Raw genomic sequence first — 13,302 nt, forward strand, 5'->3', positions numbered from 1 at the left:
AACAAAACATGTGTAAATCTCTTAGACATTTGATTATAGGATAACAAGACTTAATATTGCCTTATTTTTTCACAATTAACTTTTTTCTCCAATTGCTTTAGTTTGGGACAATTTGAACATCAAAATGAATTACAAGGTGAGGTGTGCATTGTGATGCAGTAGATTAAGCCACTGCTTGGGAAACCTGCATCCTATATTGGAAGAGAAAAAGCTGGGGACTTGAATCAACACTCCAATATAGGGTGCAGGCCTATTCACCATAGTGCTGGCTTCTAGACTTAGCTACTTTTGAATTTTTCAGTAATTTAAATATAAATTAGAAAGAAAAAAAAACAGCAAAGAAAGAAACCAAGAGGCAATCACCAATTTGTGGTAGATAGCCTAAGATAGCTCCTGATTATGTTGGCCTCCTAGTATCCATGAACTTGTGTAATCCCCTCCATTTGATCAACTTGCTTCTACCAATAGATTATGGCAACCCTGAAAAGGTGTCATTCCCCTGAGCAGTTTGCAAAAGATTGTCACTCCCATGTTACTGGAAGGCATGCTAGCTTTGCTGAGGCAAGCTGCCACTGAAGAGAGGCATATGTGGCAAGGACTTGAGGACAGCCTCTGGACACAGCCAGCAGCAAACTGAGGCCCTCAATTCAATGCTCCTTAAGTAAGTGAATCTTGCCAACCATCATGTGTGTTAACTTGGAAGCAGACCTATCCCTTGGTGGCCTTTGGATGAGATCCCAGTCTTGGTGGGCATGTTGACTGCAGCCTTGATCATGAAGCAGAGGACCCAGATAAGCCATTCCCAGAACACTGACCCACAGGTGTTTTAAGCTATTAGGGGTTTTGTAGGGGAGGGTAATTTGTTATTCAACAACATATGACACAAGTCCACAGAGTCATTTTCAGAAGTGATTTGGTGAAGGTAGAAGCAATTGAGTGCTGCTAGCTTTAGGCCTCAGGCACTTGCAGTTCTAATAAACTATGACATCCAATACTGAATATCTTTTTCTCTCACATTTTCCCATCTGTCCTCTCTACCTTTTCTCCTTCACCCATTCCTTTCATTCCTCCTACTGCTTTCTGTACTTTTAATTAATAGAGCTGCTGGAAACTTAAGAGCAACACAAAAAGAAAACTCCAGTATCTACAAAACGTTATCATTTATACTTTGTATCTGCAGTGCTCTCCCAGGGTTCACGTGTAAGAGGAGCATATGTATGAGGTGCTCAGCTTGGCTGCAGGTTGTAATCGAATCATCCAGTTGCTTCATTGCTTTCTATGTCATTTTGAGTTTTTGGTTCCTTTCTTTCTTTTTTTTTTTTTTTAAAGAACTTTACAGACTCATGTTCTCTCTCCCTTTTGTTCTACAGACAATTTGCAACATTGATCTGTGAGTGCCACTTGTTGACTTGGATGTGAAGATGACTTTTCCTGTAGATATTAATAACATTGGGCATCAGGAAGTAATGATTTTGCTTTACATTGTTTTACTGATTTTCTAGACTTGTGTCATTCCATTACACTGCAAAAAATATTTTCACTTAACAGTGGGTTTGCTTCTATTTCATATGCACAAACAGCAGATTTGTCCCTTGGTTAAATACAGGGATAAAGCAGGTGGTGAGGGAGGTATATGTATGGGCAAACTTGAATTGCACATCCCCTACTCTATGCCAACAAAATTTAATAGTAACACTCTTAAACACATGCATGCATATGTTAATGAGTCACACTATAAAAACTTGTGTAACAAGTGTTGGCAAGTCAGATGGCAGGCTTACTCTGAAACTTGCCTCTCCTATAAAAACTTCATAATTAAAAATCAGACTGTCCATAAAGCATAACATATAACAATTATTTGCAACTGGTACCAGACTTGATTAGAAAGTTAAAAGCAAGCTTTCTCAGGTAAGAATTTTTTTACCTCTACAGTATGCAGCCTGCAGGTTACCACTTATACTTGAACAGTGATATACTAGCAATCAACACCTGCTGACTTTGGTTCAAGAGGACACTGAGGTGATACAGTAGTGTTTGTCATATAGTGACATAATTCCTACTATTATGCCAAGTGCTTTGTTGGGCACTGCATGTGAGACAAATCTCATCTTTCTTATAATTAAGGAGCAATCATCTATATTTTATTTATATTATGCCAAGGCTTAAAGTGGTTTACTGGGGCTGGTGCTGTGGCATAGTAGGTAAAGCTGCTGCCTGCAGTGCCGGCAACCCATATGAATGCTGGTTCGACTCTCAGTGCTCCACTTCTGATCCAGCTCTCTGCTATGGCCTAGGAAAGCAGAGGAAGATGGCCCAAGTCCTTTGGCCCCTGCACCTGCATAGGAGATCCAGAAGAAACTCCTGGATCCTGGCTTTGAATCAGCCCAGCTCTGGCCGTTGTGACCATTTGGGGAGCGAACCAGCGGATGGAGACGTCTCTGCCTCTGCCTCCTCGTAACTCTGCTTTTCAAATAAATAATAAATAAATAAATCTTTTAAAAAAATGGTTTACTGACTTTTCCACATCAAGCAAGAAGTTAAGTGCCCAAGCAGGGTTTGAACCCACATCTGTTTGGTTCCCCAACCAAACTCTTTCTATCAAAGGTATTGCCTTGATAAAGGACATGAAATTAATGAATATCTAGAAGCCAGTCAATAGTATACAGATGTGGCATGTGATAGAATGGATAAGAGAAGGTTATTTGAAATATCTGGTTCTTATTTTGTTATTACCAAATGTGCATTCCATATTAAAATTATATTATTCCGGTCTATAAATTCATTTATGTAGGCTTGCATCAATCTGAAAAGCCTACACTAATAAAACCCTGAGATATAGCACATCTTTTCTGGAGTTCCTCTGTGGCAGAGTGTCAGAGTCTGAAATTGGAATGGAAATTTTATGAAGCCATAGTACTACATTTCCAATGTGCTCCTCTTTTAAATACTTACTGTGGTGAGACATTCTGTGAGAAATTAAGGTGAGGAAAACCTGGAGGTAGGTTTGGAAAATAATTGAGAGAAACAATCAATAAAATTCAGATTCTTCTTCCAAAAAGCAAATATTCTTTCTTCAATTCAGTTTTTTTTTTTTTTTGACAGATAGAGTTAGACAGTGAGAGAGAGAGAGAGAGACAGACAGACAGAGAGAAAGATCTTCCTTATGTTCGTTCATCCCCTAAATGGCCGCAACGGCTGGAGTTACGCCGATCAGAAGCCAGGAGCCAGGTGCTTCCTCCTGGTCTCCGATGCAGGTGCAGGGGCCCAAGCACTTGGGCCATCCTCCACTGCCTTCCTGGCCCACAGCAGAGAGCTGGACTGGAAGAGGAGCAACCGGGACTAGAACTCAGCTCCCATATGGGATGCCAGCGCAGCAGGCGGAGGATTAACCAAGTGAGCCACGGCGCCGGCCCCTCAATTCAGTTTTTAAGGAATGAAATAAAGCATTATACATGGACAGAGTGTCTAATGGCATCTGTTAACAAAAAAATTGATTGTACCAAACACCTATTCCTTAGAATTTCATAATTCTCTGAAAGTACTTGCTACATTTAACCATTTAGAATTGTCATACTTCAGTGTAGGATTGACAAACGTTTTATACAGGGCCATATGGTACATTGTTAAGCCTCTGTAGGCCATGGTTTCTGTCACAACCACTCAATTCTGCTTCTGTGGCACCAAAGCAACCAGTAGATGGATGAGAGTGTCTTTGTTCCAATGAAACTACAGAAAACCAAGCAACAAACAGTACAGATTTGACACAAGGGTAACCATTTTTTGACTGCTGGTATAGCAAAAATAATTCAACTGATGTTTGATTATGGCTTTACTGTTTTAGCTGGCATTTTGGGGAAAGATATTTTAGATTTGATGTAATGCTTTTATCTGTTAAATGAATGTGATAAAAGCTGCTTCACAAGTCTGTTATGAAGATTAACTTATATAGCTACATATAGCAAACAATCTGTCATCTAATGGATACCTAATACATTGCAACTAAAATAATTACCATTGTTGCTGTGTTGTTATTTTTATTTAGTCTTATATATTTTTAAATACAATATATTTACAGTAAACCAATAAGTGATACTGAAGGCAGCTCAAATTATGTTTTGCTGGTTCATCATTGTAGTTCTGCTGGAACTAGAAAATTGAATTAGATATGTCCGGTAGTTATTTTATACTTACTGAATTAGTACCATTCTCTCAGTTGTAGTTTCTTAACCTCAAACCCTTTCAAAAGATTTGTATAGATAGAGGTGCCCATGTTTGCTTTTCTTCTTTATTTTCCTTGGTGAGTAATCATGCATATGTTGATTGGTGCCAAACATCGTTTTCGCCCATCCCCATGGCAATAAGCCTCCTTTGACATGAATTCAGACCAGCCCTGCCAGCCCTTTGAGCAGGAACGTCTGGGTGTGTCTAGCTTGGTCTGTGGCGCCAGGAGGGGGTGGATGCACCTGTTCTGCTTGTGGGACACTGACACCAAGGTACTGGCTGCTTTTCTGCCTACTTTCTTGTGTCACTTTGTGAAAGATCACTGGCAGATACAAGATGCAGGACTGAGCACCACATCCTGGCTTTCTTTGTGTGGCATCCTGCCTCATTTCTAGAGAAGAGTTTGGTTCATAGAAGTGAGATTCTTGCTTATCATCTTTATAAATTTTCCTAGAAGGAGAGAAGGTCATGACCACGTCTGAAAGTCCTGAGTCATTGTAGATATGAACTTAAACAAAGAGGATTTTTTGACTAAAAGGGAAAATTGTGGCAGTCACAATGAAGGAGATACTACAGAACAGACCCCTAGGTTGTTGACTTAATTATAAATGTGAAAACTACAGTTAACACACAACTTTCAGTTCCTGCTAATGGAAGGAATGGTCAATACATTTTCTTCTCTTTTCTGGAGCACCCTTCCATTAACTCCCTTTCTCTCTCCTTTCACGTAATGAAGAGTAAAGAAAAAGGAAAACCAGAGTGGTGGGAGAGAGAGAGAGAGAGAGAGAGAGAGAGAGAGAGAGAGGATGGAAGGAAGGAAGGAAGGAAGGAAGGAAGGAAGGAAGGAAGGAAGGAAGGAAGGAAGGAAGGAAGAGATATGGTAACAGATATGCACTGGGCTGGTATGGGGCAAAAATGCCTTTGATAACAAATGTTGGGTTAAAATTCACTTTTCTCTTTTTGAATTGAATTTACAGTATACATGGTTAATTAGATTTAAGGCTTTAAATATGAAGATAATACTTGCAAAAGTGGCTACAGAGAAAGGGTTTGAAACAACCAATACCATTCAGGAACACTATTGCAAGTCTTCAAACACTGTTAGAGTGTACTACAAGACAAAAAACTTTTGGTGGGTAAAATAGTCAATCCAAGCACCCAAAAACAACAACAAAAAAAGTAAATCTCCATTCACTTTATATGAGTATAATTCTGGAGGTACAGTGAATTTGTATTTAAGTTGCATCAATCAAATAACATGGTTATCCTATAGCACAAGTTATTTCTTCCTAGCTGTTTTCTTTCAGCTATATACATATGCAGATATTTATTTTCTTTTTCAAAAAAATACTTATTTACTTGAGAGATAGAGATACAACCAAACACAGAGAACTCCCATCTGTTGGTTCATTCCTCAACACCCATGATGGCTAGGACTGATGTGACACCAAACCAGGAGCCAGAAACTCAATCCAGGTTTCCCCACAGCGGGGACAGAAACCCAACTACTTGAGCCATCACTGCAGTTTCTCAGGGTCTGCATTAGCAGGAAGCTAGGCTGAGGAACCAGAGGTGGGTGTTGAACCCAGGTACTGCAATATAGGCTGCAGCATCTTAAATACTAGACTAAATTCCTGCCCCTATGGAGATCTTTCTATGCCGAAGTTAATTAATTCTTTAAAAATTGTGAAGATATTCTATAATTCACTTACATTTTTGTATTAATGTATTTTTAACTTGTTCCCTGGTTTACATAAAGGTTTATAGTTGCCTCCTGATGGCAAACTTAGGAGTCATTTGTTCACCTAATGGATGGTGTTTTCTTCCATAACTCTTCTGAGTTGCATATATTTGAATACGATCTTTTGAAACAAGACTAAAATGCATTTGGAAAGGCATTATAGGTGTTTCCATCTACCTGAGATCTATTTCTATGACCTAGATAGTTGCAGTAGAAATCCAGGTATATAGATTTAATTAGAAATTCAGCAAAAATGAGCTTGATCCAAGTTATGGCTGGATTATCATCACATAAATTGCCATTAATCCAGCGTGGCAAGGGATTTTCAGATGACCCTACCACATCTTAACATAGTATTGCAGCTTGGATTGAGCTTCTTTCTTTCTCCTCCTCTCCTCTTATTTCTCTTACATGGCTATTTGTGTACATGTCTGGCTTCTTCACTCCTTTGAGGGCTAGGATCATGCCCTATTTATTTTTGTAGTATTGACATCTGCTAAAGGGCTGCTCCAATGTGGTTGTTCAAGAAATGTGTGTTAGGGAAATAATTATATATACACTAAAAATTCTCAGTTGGCTTCCTGTATCTGAACAGCTGACTCTCAGCTTTCTGGGTGGGATAAAGAAGAAATATGGGTTTAGGTATATATTATACTTTAATGTGGAATCTAATTGCTGCCAGGAAAGTTCAGAATCCTCTGTGGTTTTCCAGCATTAGCCTCACTTCTATCACAAGCCAGGCTTCGATGGTGGGTGACTCTTATCCTGGCATGTTTTGGCAGGACTCTACCTGGTTTGCGTAATCTACATTGGCTTCCAGTTTCAACAAGAATTGTTTACATGCATTTAATTTTAGCTCTTGGACTATAACATGTCATTGTTCTTTTTACTTATCTCCTCCCCTTATTTTTGGAAGAGGGGCAGGCATCTTCAAATCTTGCTGTTCCTGTTTGATGTGTTCTTAGAATAATTTTAGCTCTCTCTTCAGCTTTCATGATACTCCAAGATATTTTCCAGCCATATTTCCTGTACACAAAAATATGGACTATGTCACCACATTGGGAAGTGGAGACGGGTAGATTACTTAAATCATTAGGGCAATTTATATCCTGGTTTGAAGGGAAATTAAAGCAAGGTACTTGGATTAATATGTTTCATTTGATTTTTCTACTTTCAGCTTACAGGATAATGCATTCAGCTATTAATCAAATATGTCTATTGCTGTCATAGTGAATTTGGAACAAAAGCAGCCTATATTTGTATATTTGGGTTTTAGTTTAAAAACATCATGCTCAGTACAATTTTTTCCTCTCTCCCCTCCTTTCTTTCTTTCTTTTGTATTTAGTGGAGGATGAATAACCTACAAGAATAATAATGAACTTTGGGCAAAACAATGTTTTCCTAGGAGAAGGCCATGAAAACTGAGAGTATTCAAAGCTGTGTTGCACAAGTGCTTTGAAAAATGTCTTGCACAATTCTTTTTTTATGGTACTTACACAATCATGTTTCTTAATGACTTTCTATAAACAATCTTTTTTTACAAGAAACTTAAAGATATAAAAATAAGGGGAGCACTTTTTGGAGAAAATATTTTATGGTTGCTTACTGCTACACTACAATAGACATTAAACTACGGGTTTTTTTTTTAGTACAATTTTCATATGTTAATTCTAGAGAAAAAAATTCTAGAGGAGACAGGAAATGCAATACACTGTAGGAGGTATGAGTTTGCCATCTAGAGGAGAGATGTGAAATTCAACCTTTCTCTAACTTATTTCAGGATTCATTAATTCATTTATTCCTTCTTTCATTTAATTATTATTAACTCACCTAATTATTGAAAACATTAAGCATATGCTAGGCTTACTTATTGTTCCAGTACAGATTTGATAAACATATTCAAGGCCTATGAGCCCAGGGAAATCACAAAGTGTGTCTTACTTTAATTGCTAGGCTGCTTGTCTTTAAATTCTTTTATTTCTAAAAGAATAACACTGAAATATCTGGATAATTCTATACACCCAAATTTGGGGTGGAGATTACTTTTAGCTCCTGGACTTCAATAGAACCGTATTCTGTTTAGATCATTCTATCTCTTTATTTTTTTCCTTTTTAATCCTTAAGAAATGTTTGATCTCGGAATGATGTAATTCCTTCTAGTAAGGAACTCACAAGGTAATAGAGTAGTAATGGAGGCCAATAATTTTGATCCATTTTAAATGACAGAGGTAATCTCTAGACTAAGCCCATTCTTTGGTAAAGACAGAGTATACATACAGCATTCATCTATACTTCAACAATTTCTGAAGTAAAGAAACAACTCTTTTCTTTGTTTTATATATTCAAACAATGTCTGACACAGTGTCTGCATAGTAATATTCAAGAAATAATGATTTAATTGTTAACTTGATTATGTTGGAGTGGAAATTGCTTTGGGAGAGATTTTGACATTCATTTGTATGAAAAAACTACGATAAGGACATAGATATTTCCCCCATGTATGTATGTATTCCTAAAGGGGATTTATAATTTTCTTTGCCAAATAATTTGGGGAAATCATACATTAAAAAATTTAAAATAACAAAAACTTAAAAACACAACTAATTTTTCAAGGCCAAGAATTATTAAAAAGAAATTCAAGGCTTTAGATTTTGCTAATCAAATAGAACTAGAATCATTAATATCTCACCTGGAGGAGGTCATGCCATTTTAGCAGCTTGATTTCCTCTGAGTTTCCCATGTTTTCTCTTTCTGCAGATTCACCTCAGTTCCTTCCAGGAGACCTGTCTTTATGAAACCAGATGATTTTTCTTTCAGTTACTACCCTATTCACCTTCATGTGGCACCAAGATTCAACTCTGCATATAACAAATTCTCTGTGACTGTTTTGCCTGTATCTCATTTGTGCAGTATCTGCCTCATCTTCATCTGTATGTATTTTAACATCTGTATGAGTAGCAGATTGTTATAATCTTTTGATTGTAAACTTTCAAAAGAGGCCAATAGTACTTTATCCATTTTAATTATTTATTTTATTTATTTGAAAGGTAGAATTATAGTGAGAGGGGGTAGAGATGGAGAGAGAGAAAGGGAGAGGGAGAGGGAGAGGGAGAGGGAGAGGGAGAGAGAGAGGGAGAGAGAGATTTTCAATCCATTGGTTCACTCTCTAAATGGCTGCAATGGCCTGTGCTGGGCCAGGCTGAAGCCAGGAACCCCAAACTCCAACCAGGTCTCCCATGTTGATGGCAATGGTCCAAGCACTTGAGCCATCTGCTGCTGCCTTCCAAGGAGCATTACCAAGGATCTGGTTCAGAAGTGGAGCAGGACTTGAACTGGCATGCATATGTGATGTTGGCATTTCAGGTAGCAGCTTAACCTGTTGCACCACAACGCCAGCCCCTATTTTATCCTTTTTTATTTTTATTTTTTATTTTTTTTATTTTTTGACAGGCAGAGTGGACAGTGAGAGAGAGAGACAGAGAGAAAGGTCTTCCTTTGCCGTTGGTTCACCCTCCAATGGCCACCGCGGCCTGCGCGCTGCGGCCGGCGCACTGCGCTGATCCGATGGCAGGAGCCAGGAGCCAGGTGCTTTTCCTGGTCTCCCATGGGGTGCAGGGCCCAAGCACCTGGGCCATCCTCCACTGCACTCCCTGGCCACAGCAGAGGGCTGGCCTGGAAGAGGAGCAACCAGGACAGAATCCGGCGCCCCAACCGGGACTAGAACCCGGTGTGCCGGCGCCGCTAGGCGGAGGATTAGCCTAGTGAGCCGCGGCGCCGGCCATTTTATCCTTATTTTTTTAAAAAAATGAATCAGCAAATACAAGTCAACACATTCAAAGTCGATTGACAGATCCACTTTGATTTCAAGAGAAGTTCAAAGCCATAACAGCTATATATTCATATTGTCTCTTAAAAAGACCAATGATTATAGAAAAAGGTGGCTGAGTAATGAGGTATGGCATACAACAAGGTTTCTTTGATCTCTCAGCTCTTGAATAAAGTTTTCCAAGCCTTAAAACCCTCCAAGTTTTCTCACTTCATTTGTTACCAGTTGCACTGTATGCCTCCTAAATCCAATACGTTAAAGCCCTAATCCCTAATGTTGCAGATTGCGACCTTTTTGGAGATAGGGTCATTGCAGATATAATAAGTTAATATGAGGTCATATTGTACTCCATACTCATCCCCTAATCCAATGTCACTAATCCAACATTCTTGTAAACAGGGGAATTTTCGCCATGGAAGCATGCACAAGGAGAATGTTGTCTGAACCCTGTAATTATTCTGGCACACACTGAGAAATTACTGGAAACAAGGAGGGGGTCCTGGAGAGGGAGCATTGCCCTGCTGACCCCTTGATCACCAATTTCTAGGTTTTGAGGTTGTGAGACAATAATTTCTATTTTTAAGCCACTGAGGTTGTGGTGCTTTGTTATGGCAGCCCTAGCAAACTAATAAACCATTTCAACTGTGGTGGTCAAGGCAAGATGTTGTTGCCTAATCTGTCTAAATTAGGAATGGCACATCAGAGAAATTAAATGATAATTTCAAGGTGTCATGGCTATTTCATTACAATGTCTGTATTTGAACTGATGCTCATATAACTCCAAAGTGCTATCATCCCTCTAGATTCTAGCAGAATTCAGATTCTCACCAACAAGCATACTGAAGCTGGAGGTGTAGGTGGGGCTTATGAGTTGGTCAACGTCAACCAAGCCAATACAGCTGGTACACTAAAGAAGGTAGAGTTGTTCCTAGGTACGGATTCCCTACACTCTGAGGAATGAACTCCTAAACATTCCTGAATTAGCCCAGTTCATTCAAGAAAAAACAGAAGACTGGAGACAGCAGGTGTACATGAATGCCTCCTTTGCAGATGGGTGCCAGCATCATCAATAACCATGCTCAGATGAATACAAAAGCATACAACTTACAAATGAATACTTTCATGCAGTCTGATTTGATCTTAGCAAATTTTAAAAAACCAGGGCCAGTATTAGCACATTGATTATGAAGATGAAGAAACTGAAATGCTGAAGAGGCTCCCCGCTGACTTCCTAGGCCATGAGGTCAGCACGGAACCCCAAGTTTTCTGATTTCAACTCAGTGTTCATTTTGTCATCTCTCACTGTTTGCAGAATTAACTTTGTTTTCTCTGGCTTTTTTTAGTTACTGCTGTAGTTTCATACCACTCCCTCTTTCTCATTACAGCAAGGAAAGTGTTGTGGCACAGTGGCTTATGCTGCCACTTGGGATGCCTACATCCCAAATTGGAGGGTTTAGGATTGAGTCCAGCCTCTACTTCTGATCCAACTTTCTGTGCTTATGTACCTGGGAGGCATCAGATGATGGCCCAAGTATTTGGGTTCCTGCCACCCATCTTTGAGACCAGAAAGAAGTTCCTGGCTCCTGATTCCTACCTGGCCTGGCCCCAACTGTTATAACAGTTGCTGAAGTAAACCAGCAAATGAAACTTGCTCTCTATCTCTCCCTTTCAAGTAAATAATAAAATAAATCTTCAAAAAGAAACAACTGTCTTTCAGAGCAAAAATTCCCATGAAACTGAAAACAAATGTTCCAGAGAGGTCAATAATAGAGGAGATGATATCGAGATAAACAGAAGTCTTATTGGAAAGTGGTGTCCTTCACACAAAAGGGAAAAGACATCTGTTGTGAGGAGTAGAAAGGAGGGACCATTAAAGACAATCTGAGGAAGTGAGGAGAGCAAATATAGGGTGTGTACCTGAACCTCATCAATTGGTGTAATCCTGAAGAGTTGTGAATCAGTGAACAAAAATGTAACATACTCTGGGAATTGTCCAGCCATTGAGATCCTATGGTGAACCTGTTTTGAAAATGAAGAACTCAGATCAATCCCATTTGTTTTTAGAAGACTTTCACCAACAGTACCCAGAACAGTTCTTGACAATTTCACACAAATATTAAGATCTTGAAATGATTTTTGTTTATCAGGAAAAAAGGAGAAGATTAAAATTTGTTTAGTTATACTGTGTGAACATGTGATAATGTACGTGGTGACCTCCTACTGTAAACAGGGAGGAGTTAATCTGTCTGACTTTACTGCTGACGGAGGAAAGATAACACTTTGTTAGGGCTTTGAACTTCTCTTGAAATCTGACTAAAAACCACAACTCCAGAAACTATATCTTATTTTGTATCTTTCGCTGGACCTCACATAATTTTTTGATGATTAACAAGAGGTGCTGTATTTTGTTTAGATTTTAGACATTAGAGCTATTTTAATAAAGGCATTTGATGACAGTTTACATCTACAAAAATGAATCAGTCTGTAGTTCACGAGAAAACTCACAAGTTCCAAAGCAATTGTTTTCGTTTGCAAAACAAATTCAAAAATCACCCAGAAGCAACAGGGAGTGGCTCTGATCCTATGCTTTATTTATGAGTTGTCCAAGTTCAGATTTCTCAACATACCATAATCTCAGTATAACTGGCCAAATTCCATGGTGAATAATTCGATCTAGCTTACCGGATGGATTGGGAAAGCAAACTTAGCCAAGTATTTTGTGTTTCACCTGAGTTGTCAGACTCACCTCACCTGCAACAGGACTAGCCCAGCAGGTTCTACAGGTGAGATCATTGCTGGCTCATTCACTGCTGGGCAGGGTAGGGAGAAGAGGCCATGAAGTAAATGGCCTGACTCTGGATCTCAGATGTTCCCTTTATTATACCCTCTTCACAATTCTTTTTCTACCATCTCTTGTGGGGCTGAGACTTTTTTTTTTATAAACTTATACATTCATTAAACAAATATCTACCAAATACTGACAATATTTCAATTACTGAATAGAAATATAGTTGTGAACTAGAGATTTGCTGCCTTCAAGAGTCTATAAGGAAATAATTATTATGCTTAGTGAAAATGTTGCAATTACAGAGATCAGTAATCCAAATTGTTATTATTCCTCTCTTTAAAAAGCAGAAAGTCTGCAAGAGTTCTTTGGAAAAGAATGGCATAGAAATGGATGTATGCATTTCAACACAAAAGTTCTTACAGGGTTCATTGTAGTTAGGAGTAACCCCCACTCCCCCAACCACAGCGCCTTTACCATACCCCATGGCCACCACAGCAGCACTGTAAAAGCAATACTCAAGGGAGTTTGAACAAAGTTGTGTTCAGAACATTGTCTCACAAGTACTTGACCCAGGAGAAAGACAAAAATTGACTGTTAGTGTTGACTTTATCATGTTAAAGAAAGCAAAATGATACTACTGAATTTACTTCTTAATTACTGATGCCATAAACAAGAGTGTCAATTTGTTAAGTCAACAACAGGAGTCACTGTGCACTTACTCTCCAT

The sequence above is a fragment of the Oryctolagus cuniculus genome, chromosome 1, assembly GCF_964237555.1.
Source record: "Oryctolagus cuniculus chromosome 1, mOryCun1.1, whole genome shotgun sequence".
NCBI classification, from domain to species: domain Eukaryota; kingdom Metazoa; phylum Chordata; class Mammalia; order Lagomorpha; family Leporidae; genus Oryctolagus; species Oryctolagus cuniculus.